Raw genomic sequence first — 10,000 nt, forward strand, 5'->3', positions numbered from 1 at the left:
AAGTGTTGAACTTTTTCTAAGTGTTGAACTTTTTCTAAGTGTCAGCACGCAGGAGCTGGAAATTTTCTAAGTGTTACTTAGGATTACCAGTGTGCGAAAATAATTTCTAAGTGTTGAACTTTTTCTAAGTGTCAGCACACAGAAGCTGGAAATTTTCTAAGTGTTAATTTGGATTACCAGTGTGCGAAAATATTTTTCTAAGTGTTACTTAGGATGACCAGACGTACGAAATTGGATTTGGATGACCAGGCTGCTGGAGGTCCAGCCGGCGTGGACTAGGGTCTTTAACCCAGGGGAGGGTGCTTAATAGTGGGCCGCAGGGTTCGAGAGGTGAGCCTGGTTCCTCCATGGCCCATTCCCCGGGTCTGTCCCAGGTGTCAGCCGGGTGAGGGTGAGCGTGTTGTGGGGTGGGTGGTGGTGATGCTGAGGGTGGGTGTCCTGGAGGTGTGGATGGCGTTGGAGAGGCTGTGTGGGTGGGAGAAGGCTGCGGGGATGGGGGAGCCTGATCCTGGGTGCGATGGTGTTGAGTGTGGGTGGGAGAAGGCTGCGGGGCTGGGGGAGCCTGATGCTGGGTGTGATGGTGTTGAGTGAGGGTGGGAGAAGTCTTCGGGGATGGTGGAGCCTGATCCTGTGTTCGGTGGTGTTGAGTGTGGGTGGGAGAAGGCTGCGGGCATGGGGATGCCTGATGAGCCTGGATGTGATGCAGGTGAGAGAGGGGACAGGGCAGAGGCCGGCTGGACGTGCAGCGGGCAGGGGGAAGCTTGAGCCTTGGTGGGTGGTTGTGCATCCAGGGCGGGCAGGGAGAGGTGAGACGTGGGCCTGGGCTGGTCGTCAGCGGTTCACCACAGGCAGCTGGTGGCGGTGTGGAGGAGCAGAAGCCTCCAGCAGGTGATGGCGGGGTGGGGGAGCAGCAGCCAGCCTCAAGCAGCCAGCCTCCAGCTGCTGATGGTGGGGTGGAGGAACAGAAGCCTCCAGCTGGTGATGTCAGGGTGGAGGAGCAGCAGCCAGCCTCCAACGGCTGATGGTGGGGTGGAGGAGCTGCAGCCAGCCTCCAGCAGCTGATGGCGGGGTGGAGGAGCTGCAGCCAGCCTCCAGCAGGTCATGGTGGGGTGGAGGAGCAGCAGCCAGCCTCCAGCAGCTGATGGCAGGGTGCAGGAGCAGCAGCCAGCCTCCAGCAGCTGATGGCGGGGTGGAGGAGCAGCAGGCAGCCTCCAGCTGGTGATGGCGGGGTGGAGGAGCTGCAGCCAGCGTCCATCAGCTGATGGCGGGGTGGAGGAGCAGCAGCCAGCCTCCAGCAGCCAGCCTCCAGCTGCTGATGGCGGGGTGGAGGAACAGAAGCCTCCAGCAGCTGATGGCGGGGTGCAGGAGCAGCAGCCAGCCTCCAGCAGCTGGTGGCGGGGTGGAGGAGCAGAAGCCAGCCTCCAGCAGCTGATGGCGGGGTGCAGGAGCAGAAGCCAGCCTCCAGCTGGTGATGGCGGGGTGAAGGAGCTGCAGCCAGCCTCCAGCAGCCAGCCTCCAGCTGGTGATGGCGGGGCGGAGGAGCAGGCAGCCTCCATCAGCTGATGGCGGGGTGTAGGAGCAGCAGCCAGCCTCCAGCTGGTGATGGCGGGGAGGAGGAGCAGCAGCAGCCAGCCTCCAGCAGCCAGCCAGCCTCCAGCAGCTGATGGCGGTGTGTGGGAGCAGCAGCCAGCCTCCAGCGGCCAGCCAGCCTCCAGCAGCAGATGGCGGGGTGGAGGAGCTGCAGCCAGCGTCCATCAGCTGATGGCGGGGTGGAGGAGCAGCAGGCAGCCTCCAGCTGGTGATGGCGGGGTGGAGGAGCTGCAGCCAGCGTCCAGCAGCTGATGGTGGGGTGGAGGAGCTGCAGCCAGCGTCCAGCAGCTGATGGTGGGGTGGAGGAGCTGCAGCCAGCGTCCAGCAGCTGATGGTTGGGTGGAGGAGCAGCAGCCAGCCTCCAGCAGCTGATGGCGGGGTGGAGGAGCTGCAGCCAGCCTCCAGCAGCCAGCCTCCAGCTAGTGATGGCGGGGTGGAGAAGCAGGCAGCCTCCATCAGCTGATGGCGGGGTGGAGGAGCAGAAGCCAGCCTCCAGCTGGTGATGGCGGGGTGCAGGAGCTGCAGGCAGCCTCCAGCAGCTGATGGCGGGGTGCAGGAGCTGCAGCCAGCGTCCAGCAGCTGATGGTGGGGTGGAGGAGCTGCAGCCAGCCTCCAGCAGCCAGCCTCCAGCTAGTGATGGCGGGGTGGAGAAGCAGGCAGCCTCCATCAGCTGATGGCGGGGTGTAGGAGCAGAAGCCAGCCTCCAGCTGGTGATGGCGGGGTGCAGGAGCTGCAGGCAGCCTCCAGCAGCTGATGGCGGGGTGCAGGAGCTGCAGGCAGCCTCCAGCAGCTGATGGCGGGGTGGAGGAGCTGCAGCCAGCGTCCAGCAGCTGATGGTGGGGTGGAGGAGCTGCAGCCAGCGTCCAGCAGCTGATGGTTGGGTGGAGGAGCAGCAGCCAGCCTCCAGCAGCTGATGGCGGGGTGCAGGAGCAGCAGCCAGCCTCCAGCAGCTGATGGCGGGGTGGAGGAGCTGCAGCCAGCCTCCAGCAGCCAGCCTCCAGCTAGTGATGGCGGGGTGGAGAAGCAGGCAGCCTCCATCAGCTGATGGCGGGGTGGAGGAGCAGAAGCCAGCCTCCAGCAGCTGATGGCGGGGTGCAGGAGCTGCAGCCAGCGTCCAGCAGCTGATGGTGGGGTGGAGGAGCTGCAGCCAGCCTCCAGCAGCCAGCCTCCAGCAGCTGATGGCGGGGTGCAGGAGCAGCAGCCAGCCTCCAGCAGCTGATGGCGGGGTGGAGGAGCAGCAGCCAGCCTCCAGCAGCCAGCCTCCAGCTGCTGATGGCGGGGTGGAGGAACAGAAGCCTCCAGCAGCTGATGGCAGGGTGCAGGAGCAGCAGCCAGCCTCCAGCTGGTGATGGCGGGGTGGAGGAGCTGAAACCTGGGTCGGACCTGGTCTGCAGCAGGGCCCATTACCACTCAGAAGCTGATGGCAGTGTGTGTTTAGGTCCCTGCGGGGTGGATGAGCTGAAACCTGGGTCAGACTTGGTGTGCAGCAGGGCTCAGCACCCTCCAGAAGCCGATGACAGTGTGTCTTTAACTCCCTGCCTGGTGGGAGAGCTGAAAGCTGGGTCGGACCTGGTCTTTAGCAGAGCTCAGCAGCCTCCAGAAGCTGATGGCAGTGTGTGTTTCATCCCCTGCGGGGTGGGAGAGCTGAAACGTGGGTCGGACCTGGTCTGCAGCAGGGCCCATCACCATCCAGAAGCTGACGGCGGTGTGTGTTTAAGTCCCTGCGGGGTGGGAGAGCCATAACCTGGGTCGGACCTGGTCTGCAGCAGAGCTCAGCAGCCTCCAGAACCTGATGGCAGTGTGTCTTTAATCCACTGCGGGGTGCAGGAGCTGAAACCTGGGTCGGACCTGGTCTGCAGCAGGGCTCAGCAGCCAGCAGAAGGTGATGGCAGTGTGTGTTTAGTTCCCTGCGGGGTGCAGGAGCTGAAACCTGGGTCGGACCTGGTCTGCAGCAGAGCTCAGCAGCCAGCAGAAGCTGATGGCAGTGTGTGTTTAATTCCCTGCCTGGTGGGAGAGCTGTAACCCGGGTCGGACTTGGTCTGCAGCAGGGCCCATCACCATCCAGAAGCTGATGGCAGTGTGTCTTTAATTCCCTGCGGGGTGGAGGAGCAGAAACCTGGGTCGGACCTGGTCTATAGCAGAGCTCAGCAGCCTCCAGCAGCTGATGGCAGTGTGTGTTTAAGTCCCTGCCTGGTGTGAGAGCTGAAACCTGGGTCGGACCTGGTCTATAGCAGAGCTCAGCAGCCTCCAGCAGCTGATGGCTGCGTGTGTTTAAGTCCCTGCGGGGTGCAGGAGCTGAAACCTGGGTCGGACCTGGTCTATGGCAGAGCTCAGCAGCCTCCAGAAGCTGATGGCAGCGTGCCTCTAAGTCCCTGCCTGGTGGGAGAGCTGAAACCTGGGTCGGACCTGGTCTATAGCAGAGCTCAGCAGCCTCCAGCAGCTGATGGCTGCGTGTGTTTAAGTCCCTGCGGGGTGCAGGAGCTGAAACCTGGGTCGGACCTGGTCTATGGCAGAGCTCAGCAGCCTCCAGAAGCTGATGGCAGCGTGCCTCTAAGTCCCTGCCTGGTGGGAGAGCTGAAACCTGGGTCGGACATGGTCTGCAGCAGGGCTCGGCAGCCTCCAGAAGCTGATGGCAGTGTGTGTTTAAGTCCCTGCCTGGTAGGAGAGCTGAAACCTGGGTCGGACCTGGTCTATAGAAGAGCTCAGCAGCCTCCAGCAGCTGATTGCAGTGTGTGTTTAAGTCCCTGCCTGGTGGGAGAGCTGATATCCGGGTCGGACCTGGTCCACAGCAGGGCCCATCACCCTCCAGAAGCTGGTGGCAGTGTGTGTTTAAGTCCCTGCGGGGTGCAGGAGCTGAAAGCTGGGTCGGACCTGGTCTGCAGCAGAGCTCAGCAGCCTCCAGTTGCTGATGGCAGTGTGTGTTTAAGTCCCTGCCTGGTGGGAGAGCTGAAACCTGGGTCGGACCTGGTCTATAGCAGAGCTCAGCAGCCTCCAGCTGCTGATGGCGTGGTGGAGGAGCAGCAGCAGCAGCAGCCAGCCTCCAGCAGCCAGCCAGCCCCCAGCAGCTGATGGCGGGGTGGAGGAGCGGAAGCCAGCCTCCAGCAGCTTATGGCGGGGTGGAGGAGCTGAAACCTGGGTCGGACCTGGTCTATAGTAGAGCTCCGCAGCCTCCAGACGCTGATGGCGGTGTGTCTTTAAGACCCTGCCTGGTGGGAGAGCTGAAACCTGGGTCGGACCTGGTCTGTAACAGAGCTCAGCAGCCTCCAGAAGCTGATGGCAGTGTGTGTTTAGTTCCCTGCGGGGTGGAGGAGCAGAAACCTGGGTCGCACCTGGTCTATAGAAGAGCTCAGCAGCCTCCAGAAGCTGATATCAGTGTGTGTTTAAGTCCCTGCGGGGTGGGAGAGCTGAGACCTGGGTCGGACCTGGTCTGCAGCAGGGCTCAGCAGCCTCCAGAAGCTGACGGCAGTGTGTGTTTAAGTCCCTGCCTGGTGTGAGAGCTGAAACCTGGGTCGGACCTGGTCTATAGCAGAGCTCAGCAGCCTCCAGCAGCTGATGGCTGCGTGTGTTTAAGTCCCTGCGGGGTGCAGGAGCTGAAACCTGGGTCGGACCTGGTCTATGGCAGAGCTCAGCAGCCTCCAGCAGCTGATGGCAGTGTGTGTTTAAGTCCCTGCCTGGTGGGAGAGCTGAAACCTGGGTCGGACCTGGTCTATAGCAGAGCTCAGCAGCCTCCAGCAGCTGATGGCAGTGTGTGTTTGATCCCCTGCGGGGTGGGAGAGCTGAAACTTGGGTCGGACCTGGTCTGCATCAGGGCTCAGCAGCCTCCAGAATCCGATGGCAGTGTGGGTTTAAGTCCATGCGGGGTGCAGGAGCAGAAACCTGGGTCGGACCTGGTCTATAGCAGGCCTCAGCAGCATCGAGAAGCTGATGGCAGTGTGTCTTTAATTCCCTGCGGGGTGGGAGAGCTGTAACCTGGGTCGGACCTGGCCTGCAGCGGAGCTCAGCAGCCTCCAGAAGCTGATGGCAGTGTGTCTTTAATTCCCTGCGGGGTTGAGGAGCAGAAACCTGGGTCGGACCTGGTCTGCAGCAGGGCCCATCACCATCCAGAAGCTGATGGCTGTGTGTGTTTAAGTCCCAGGGGGGTGGGAGAGCCATAACCTGGGTCGGACCTGGTCTGCAGCAGGGCTCAGCAGCCTCCAGTTGCAGATGGCAGTGTGTGTTTAGTTCCCTGCGGGGTGCAGGAGCTGAAACCTGGGTCGGACCTGGTCTATAGCAGAGCTCAGCAGCCTCCAGAAGCTGATGGCAGTGTGTCTTCAATTCCCTGCGGGGTGCAGGAGCTGATACCTGGGTCGGACCTGGTCTGCAGCAGGGCCCATCACCATCCAGACGCTGATGGCAGTGTGTGTTTAAGTCCTAGTGGGCTGCAGGAGCTGAAACCTGGGTCGGACCTGCTCTATAGTAGAGCTCAGCAGCCTCCAGAAGCTGATGGCAGTGTGTCTTTAAGTCCCTGCGGGGTGGGATAGCTGAAACCTGGGTCGGACCTGGTCTGCAGCAGGGCCCATCACCATCCAGACGCTGATGGCAGTGTGTGTTTAAGTCCTAGTGGGCTGCAGGAGCTGAAACCTGGGTCGGACCTGCTCTATAGTAGAGCTCAGCAGCCTCCAGAAGCTGATGGCAGTGTGTCTTTAAGTCCCTGCGGGGTGGGATAGCTGAAACCTGGGTCGGACCTGGTCTGCAGCAGGGCCCATCACCCTCCAGAAGCTGTTGGCAGTGTGTCTTCCATTCCTAGTGGGGCAGGGGAGCAAAGACCTGGGCAGAGGAGCGCCTGTCTGCATCCGATCCGGCCCCTCAGCAGCCCGCCGTGAGCCTTAGAGAACCCCCCCCCCCCCCCCCCCCAGCGGGCTCCAGGAACCGGGCCCTGCGTCGGACCCAGCTCAGGCAGGCCCTCCCTCGGGCCCTGCAGCAGGTGGCCCCGTCTATGCAGTCGAAAACCCCGCGAAAATCGGTGTAGAAACGCCCGAGAGGCGTGGTGCGGTTCCCCCGGCCGGTACCGGGTCCGGACCGGTCCGGAAGTCCACCCAGAACACTGCCTGGGGCTTCTGGGCGGCTCCCCAGGCGCAGGCAGTCGAAAACCGCGTGAAAATCGGTTCAGAATTGACAAAACGGCGACCTCGTCGCTCCAAAAACTAAGTCCAAACTAAGCCTTTCGCTTATCGCTTAACGCTTAAGGCGGTCGGCCTTATGGCCAGTAAATGAAAAGTGCCTGCGCCCCTGGAGGTTTTGGAAGGTGCGAGCGATGACCATGCTCGGGTTAGTAGGTGAGGCCATCGGAAAACCAGCGTGAGTTGGCGGGTTTGGGTGGCAATCTATTCCAGGCAGAGTCGACTATCTCTGGGCATCAATTTTGGGATTTTTCCGGCTCTGGTTCTGGGAGAAACGCAGGGGCAAAGTGCACGAGCCGCGGCCGATTTTGGTGGCCTGTCCCTGGGCACAAAGTCTGAGGAGTGTGGGCCTGGTTCTCCGAAAAATACCAGTCTGCTGGAGCTCACTCCCATGGCTCCAGGGGGCACGGCACACCCCCCGGTAGCCGACCAAAGTGATCTACTCGGGCCAGACTCGGACCCACGACCCGGGGTGAGAACCACAACTACTGGTCATCCTTTTGACCTCCAGGGGGCGCGGCAGAGCCTCCCCAGTCCGACGCAAGTGCCCCACTTGGGCCATACTCAGACCCACGGCCCGGGGCGAGAACCACAACTACTGGTCATCCTTTAGACCTCCAGGGGGCCCGGCACAGCCTCCCTAGACCGACACAAGTGCTCCACTTGGGCTGTACTCTGACCCAAGTCCCGGTGCGAGAACCACAACTACTGGTCATCCTTTAGACCTCCAGGGGGCCCGGCACAGCCTCCCTAGGCCGACACAAGTGCTCCACTTGGGCTATACTCTGACCCAAGTCCCGGGGCGAGAACCACAACTACTGGTCATCCTTTTGACCTCATGGTCATCCTTTAGATCTCCAGGGGGCCCGGCACAGCCTCCCTAGGCCGACACAAGTGCTCAACTTGGGCTATACTCTGACCCAAGTCCCGGGGCGAGAACCACAACTACTGGTCATCCTTTAGACCTCCAGGGGGCACGGCACACCCCCCGGTAGCCGACCAAAGTGCTCTACTCGGGCCAGACTCGGACCCACGACCCGGGGTGAGAACCACAACTACTGGTCATCCTTGAGACCTCCAGGGGGCCCGGCACAGCCTCCCTAGTCCGACACAAGTGCTCCACTTGGGCTATACTCTGACCCAAGTCCCGGGGCGAGAACCACAACTACTGGTCATCCTTTAGACCTCCAGGGGGACCGGCACAGCCTCCCTAGACCGACACAAGTGCACCACTTGGGCCATACTCTGACCCAAGTCCCGGGGCGAGAACCACAACTACTGGTCATCCTTTTGACCTCATGGTCATCCTTTAGACCTCAAGGGGGCACGGCAGAGCCTCCCTAGTCCGACACAAGTGTCCCACTTGGGCCATACTCAGACCCACGGCCCGGGGCGAGAACCACAACTACTGGTCATCCTTTAGACCTCCAGGGGGCCCGGCACAGCCTCCCTAGTCCGACGCAAGTGCTCCACTTGGGCTGTACTCTGACCCAAGTCCCGGGGCGAGAACCACAACTACTGGTCATCCTTTAGACCTCCAGGGGGCACGGCACAGCCTCCCTAGTCCGACACAAGTGCTCCACTTGGGCTATACTCTGACCCAAGTCCCGGGGCGAGAACCACAACTACTGGTCATCCTTTTGACCTCATGGTCATCCTTTAGACCTCCAGGGGGCCCGGCACAGCCTCCCTAGGCCGACACAAGTGCTCCACTTGGGCTATACTCTGACCCAAGTCCCGGGGCGAGAACCACAACTACTGGTCATCCTTTTGACCTCATGGTCATCCTTTAGACCTCCAGGGGGCCCGGCACAGCCTCCCTAGTCCGACACAAGTGCTCCACTTGGGCTATACTCTGACCCAAGTCCCGGGGCGAGAACCACAACTACTGGTCATCCTTTTGACCTCATGGTCATCCTTTAGACCTCCATGGGGCACGGCAGAGCCTCCCTAGGCCGACACAAGTGCTCCACTTGGGCTATACTCTGACCCAAGTCCCGGTGCGAGAACCACACCTACTGGTCATCCTTTAGACCTCCAGGGGGCACGGCACAGCCTCCCTAGTCCGACACAAGTGCTCCACTTGGGCTATACTCTGACCCAAGTCCCGGGGCGAGAACCACAACTACTGGTCATCCTTTTGACCTCATGGTCATCCTTTAGACCTCCAGGGGGCCCGGCACAGCCTCCCTAGGCCGACACAAGTGCTCCACTTGGGCTATACTCTGACCCAAGTCCCGGGGCGAGAACCACAACTACTGGTCATCCTTTTGACCTCATGGTCATCCTTTAGACCTCCAGGGGGCCCGGCACAGCCTCCCTAGTCCGACACAAGTGCTCCACTTGGGCTATACTCTGACCCAAGTCCCGGGGCGAGAACCACAACTACTGGTCATCCTTTTGACCTCATGGTCATCCTTTAGACCTCCAGGGGGCCCGGCACAGCCTCCCTAGACCGACACAAGTGCTCCACTTGGGCTGTACTCTGACCCAAGTCCCGGTGCGAGAACCACAACTACTGGTCATCCTTTAGACCTCCAGGGGGCCCGGCACAGCCTCCCTAGGCCGACACAAGTGCTCCACTTGGGCTATACTCTGACCCAAGTCCCGGGGCGAGAACCACAACTACTGGTCATCCTTTTGACCTCATGGTCATCCTTTAGATCTCCAGGGGGCCCGGCACAGCCTCCCTAGGCCGACACAAGTGCTCAACTTGGGCTATACTCTGACCCAAGTCCCGGGGCGAGAACCACAACTACTGGTCATCCTTTAGACCTCCAGGGGGCACGGCACACCCCCCGGTAGCCGACCAAAGTGCTCTACTCGGGCCAGACTCGGACCCACGACCCGGGGTGAGAACCACAACTACTGGTCATCCTTGAGACCTCCAGGGGGCCCGGCACAGCCTCCCTAGTCCGACACAAGTGCTCCACTTGGGCTATACTCTGACCCAAGTCCCGGGGCGAGAACCACAACTACTGGTCATCCTTTAGACCTCCAGGGGGACCGGCACAGCCTCCCTAGACCGACACAAGTGCACCACTTGGGCCATACTCTGACCCAAGTCCCGGGGCGAGAACCACAACTACTGGTCATCCTTTTGACCTCATGGTCATCCTTTAGACCTCAAGGGGGCACGGCAGAGCCTCCCTAGTCCGACACAAGTGTCCCACTTGGGCCATACTCAGACCCACGGCCCGGGGCGAGAACCACAACTACTGGTCATCCTTTAGACCTCCAGGGGGCCCGGC

The sequence above is a fragment of the Nothobranchius furzeri genome, unplaced genomic scaffold (genome assembly GCF_043380555.1).
Source record: "Nothobranchius furzeri strain GRZ-AD unplaced genomic scaffold, NfurGRZ-RIMD1 Scf079, whole genome shotgun sequence".
Lineage (NCBI taxonomy): Eukaryota > Metazoa > Chordata > Actinopteri > Cyprinodontiformes > Nothobranchiidae > Nothobranchius > Nothobranchius furzeri.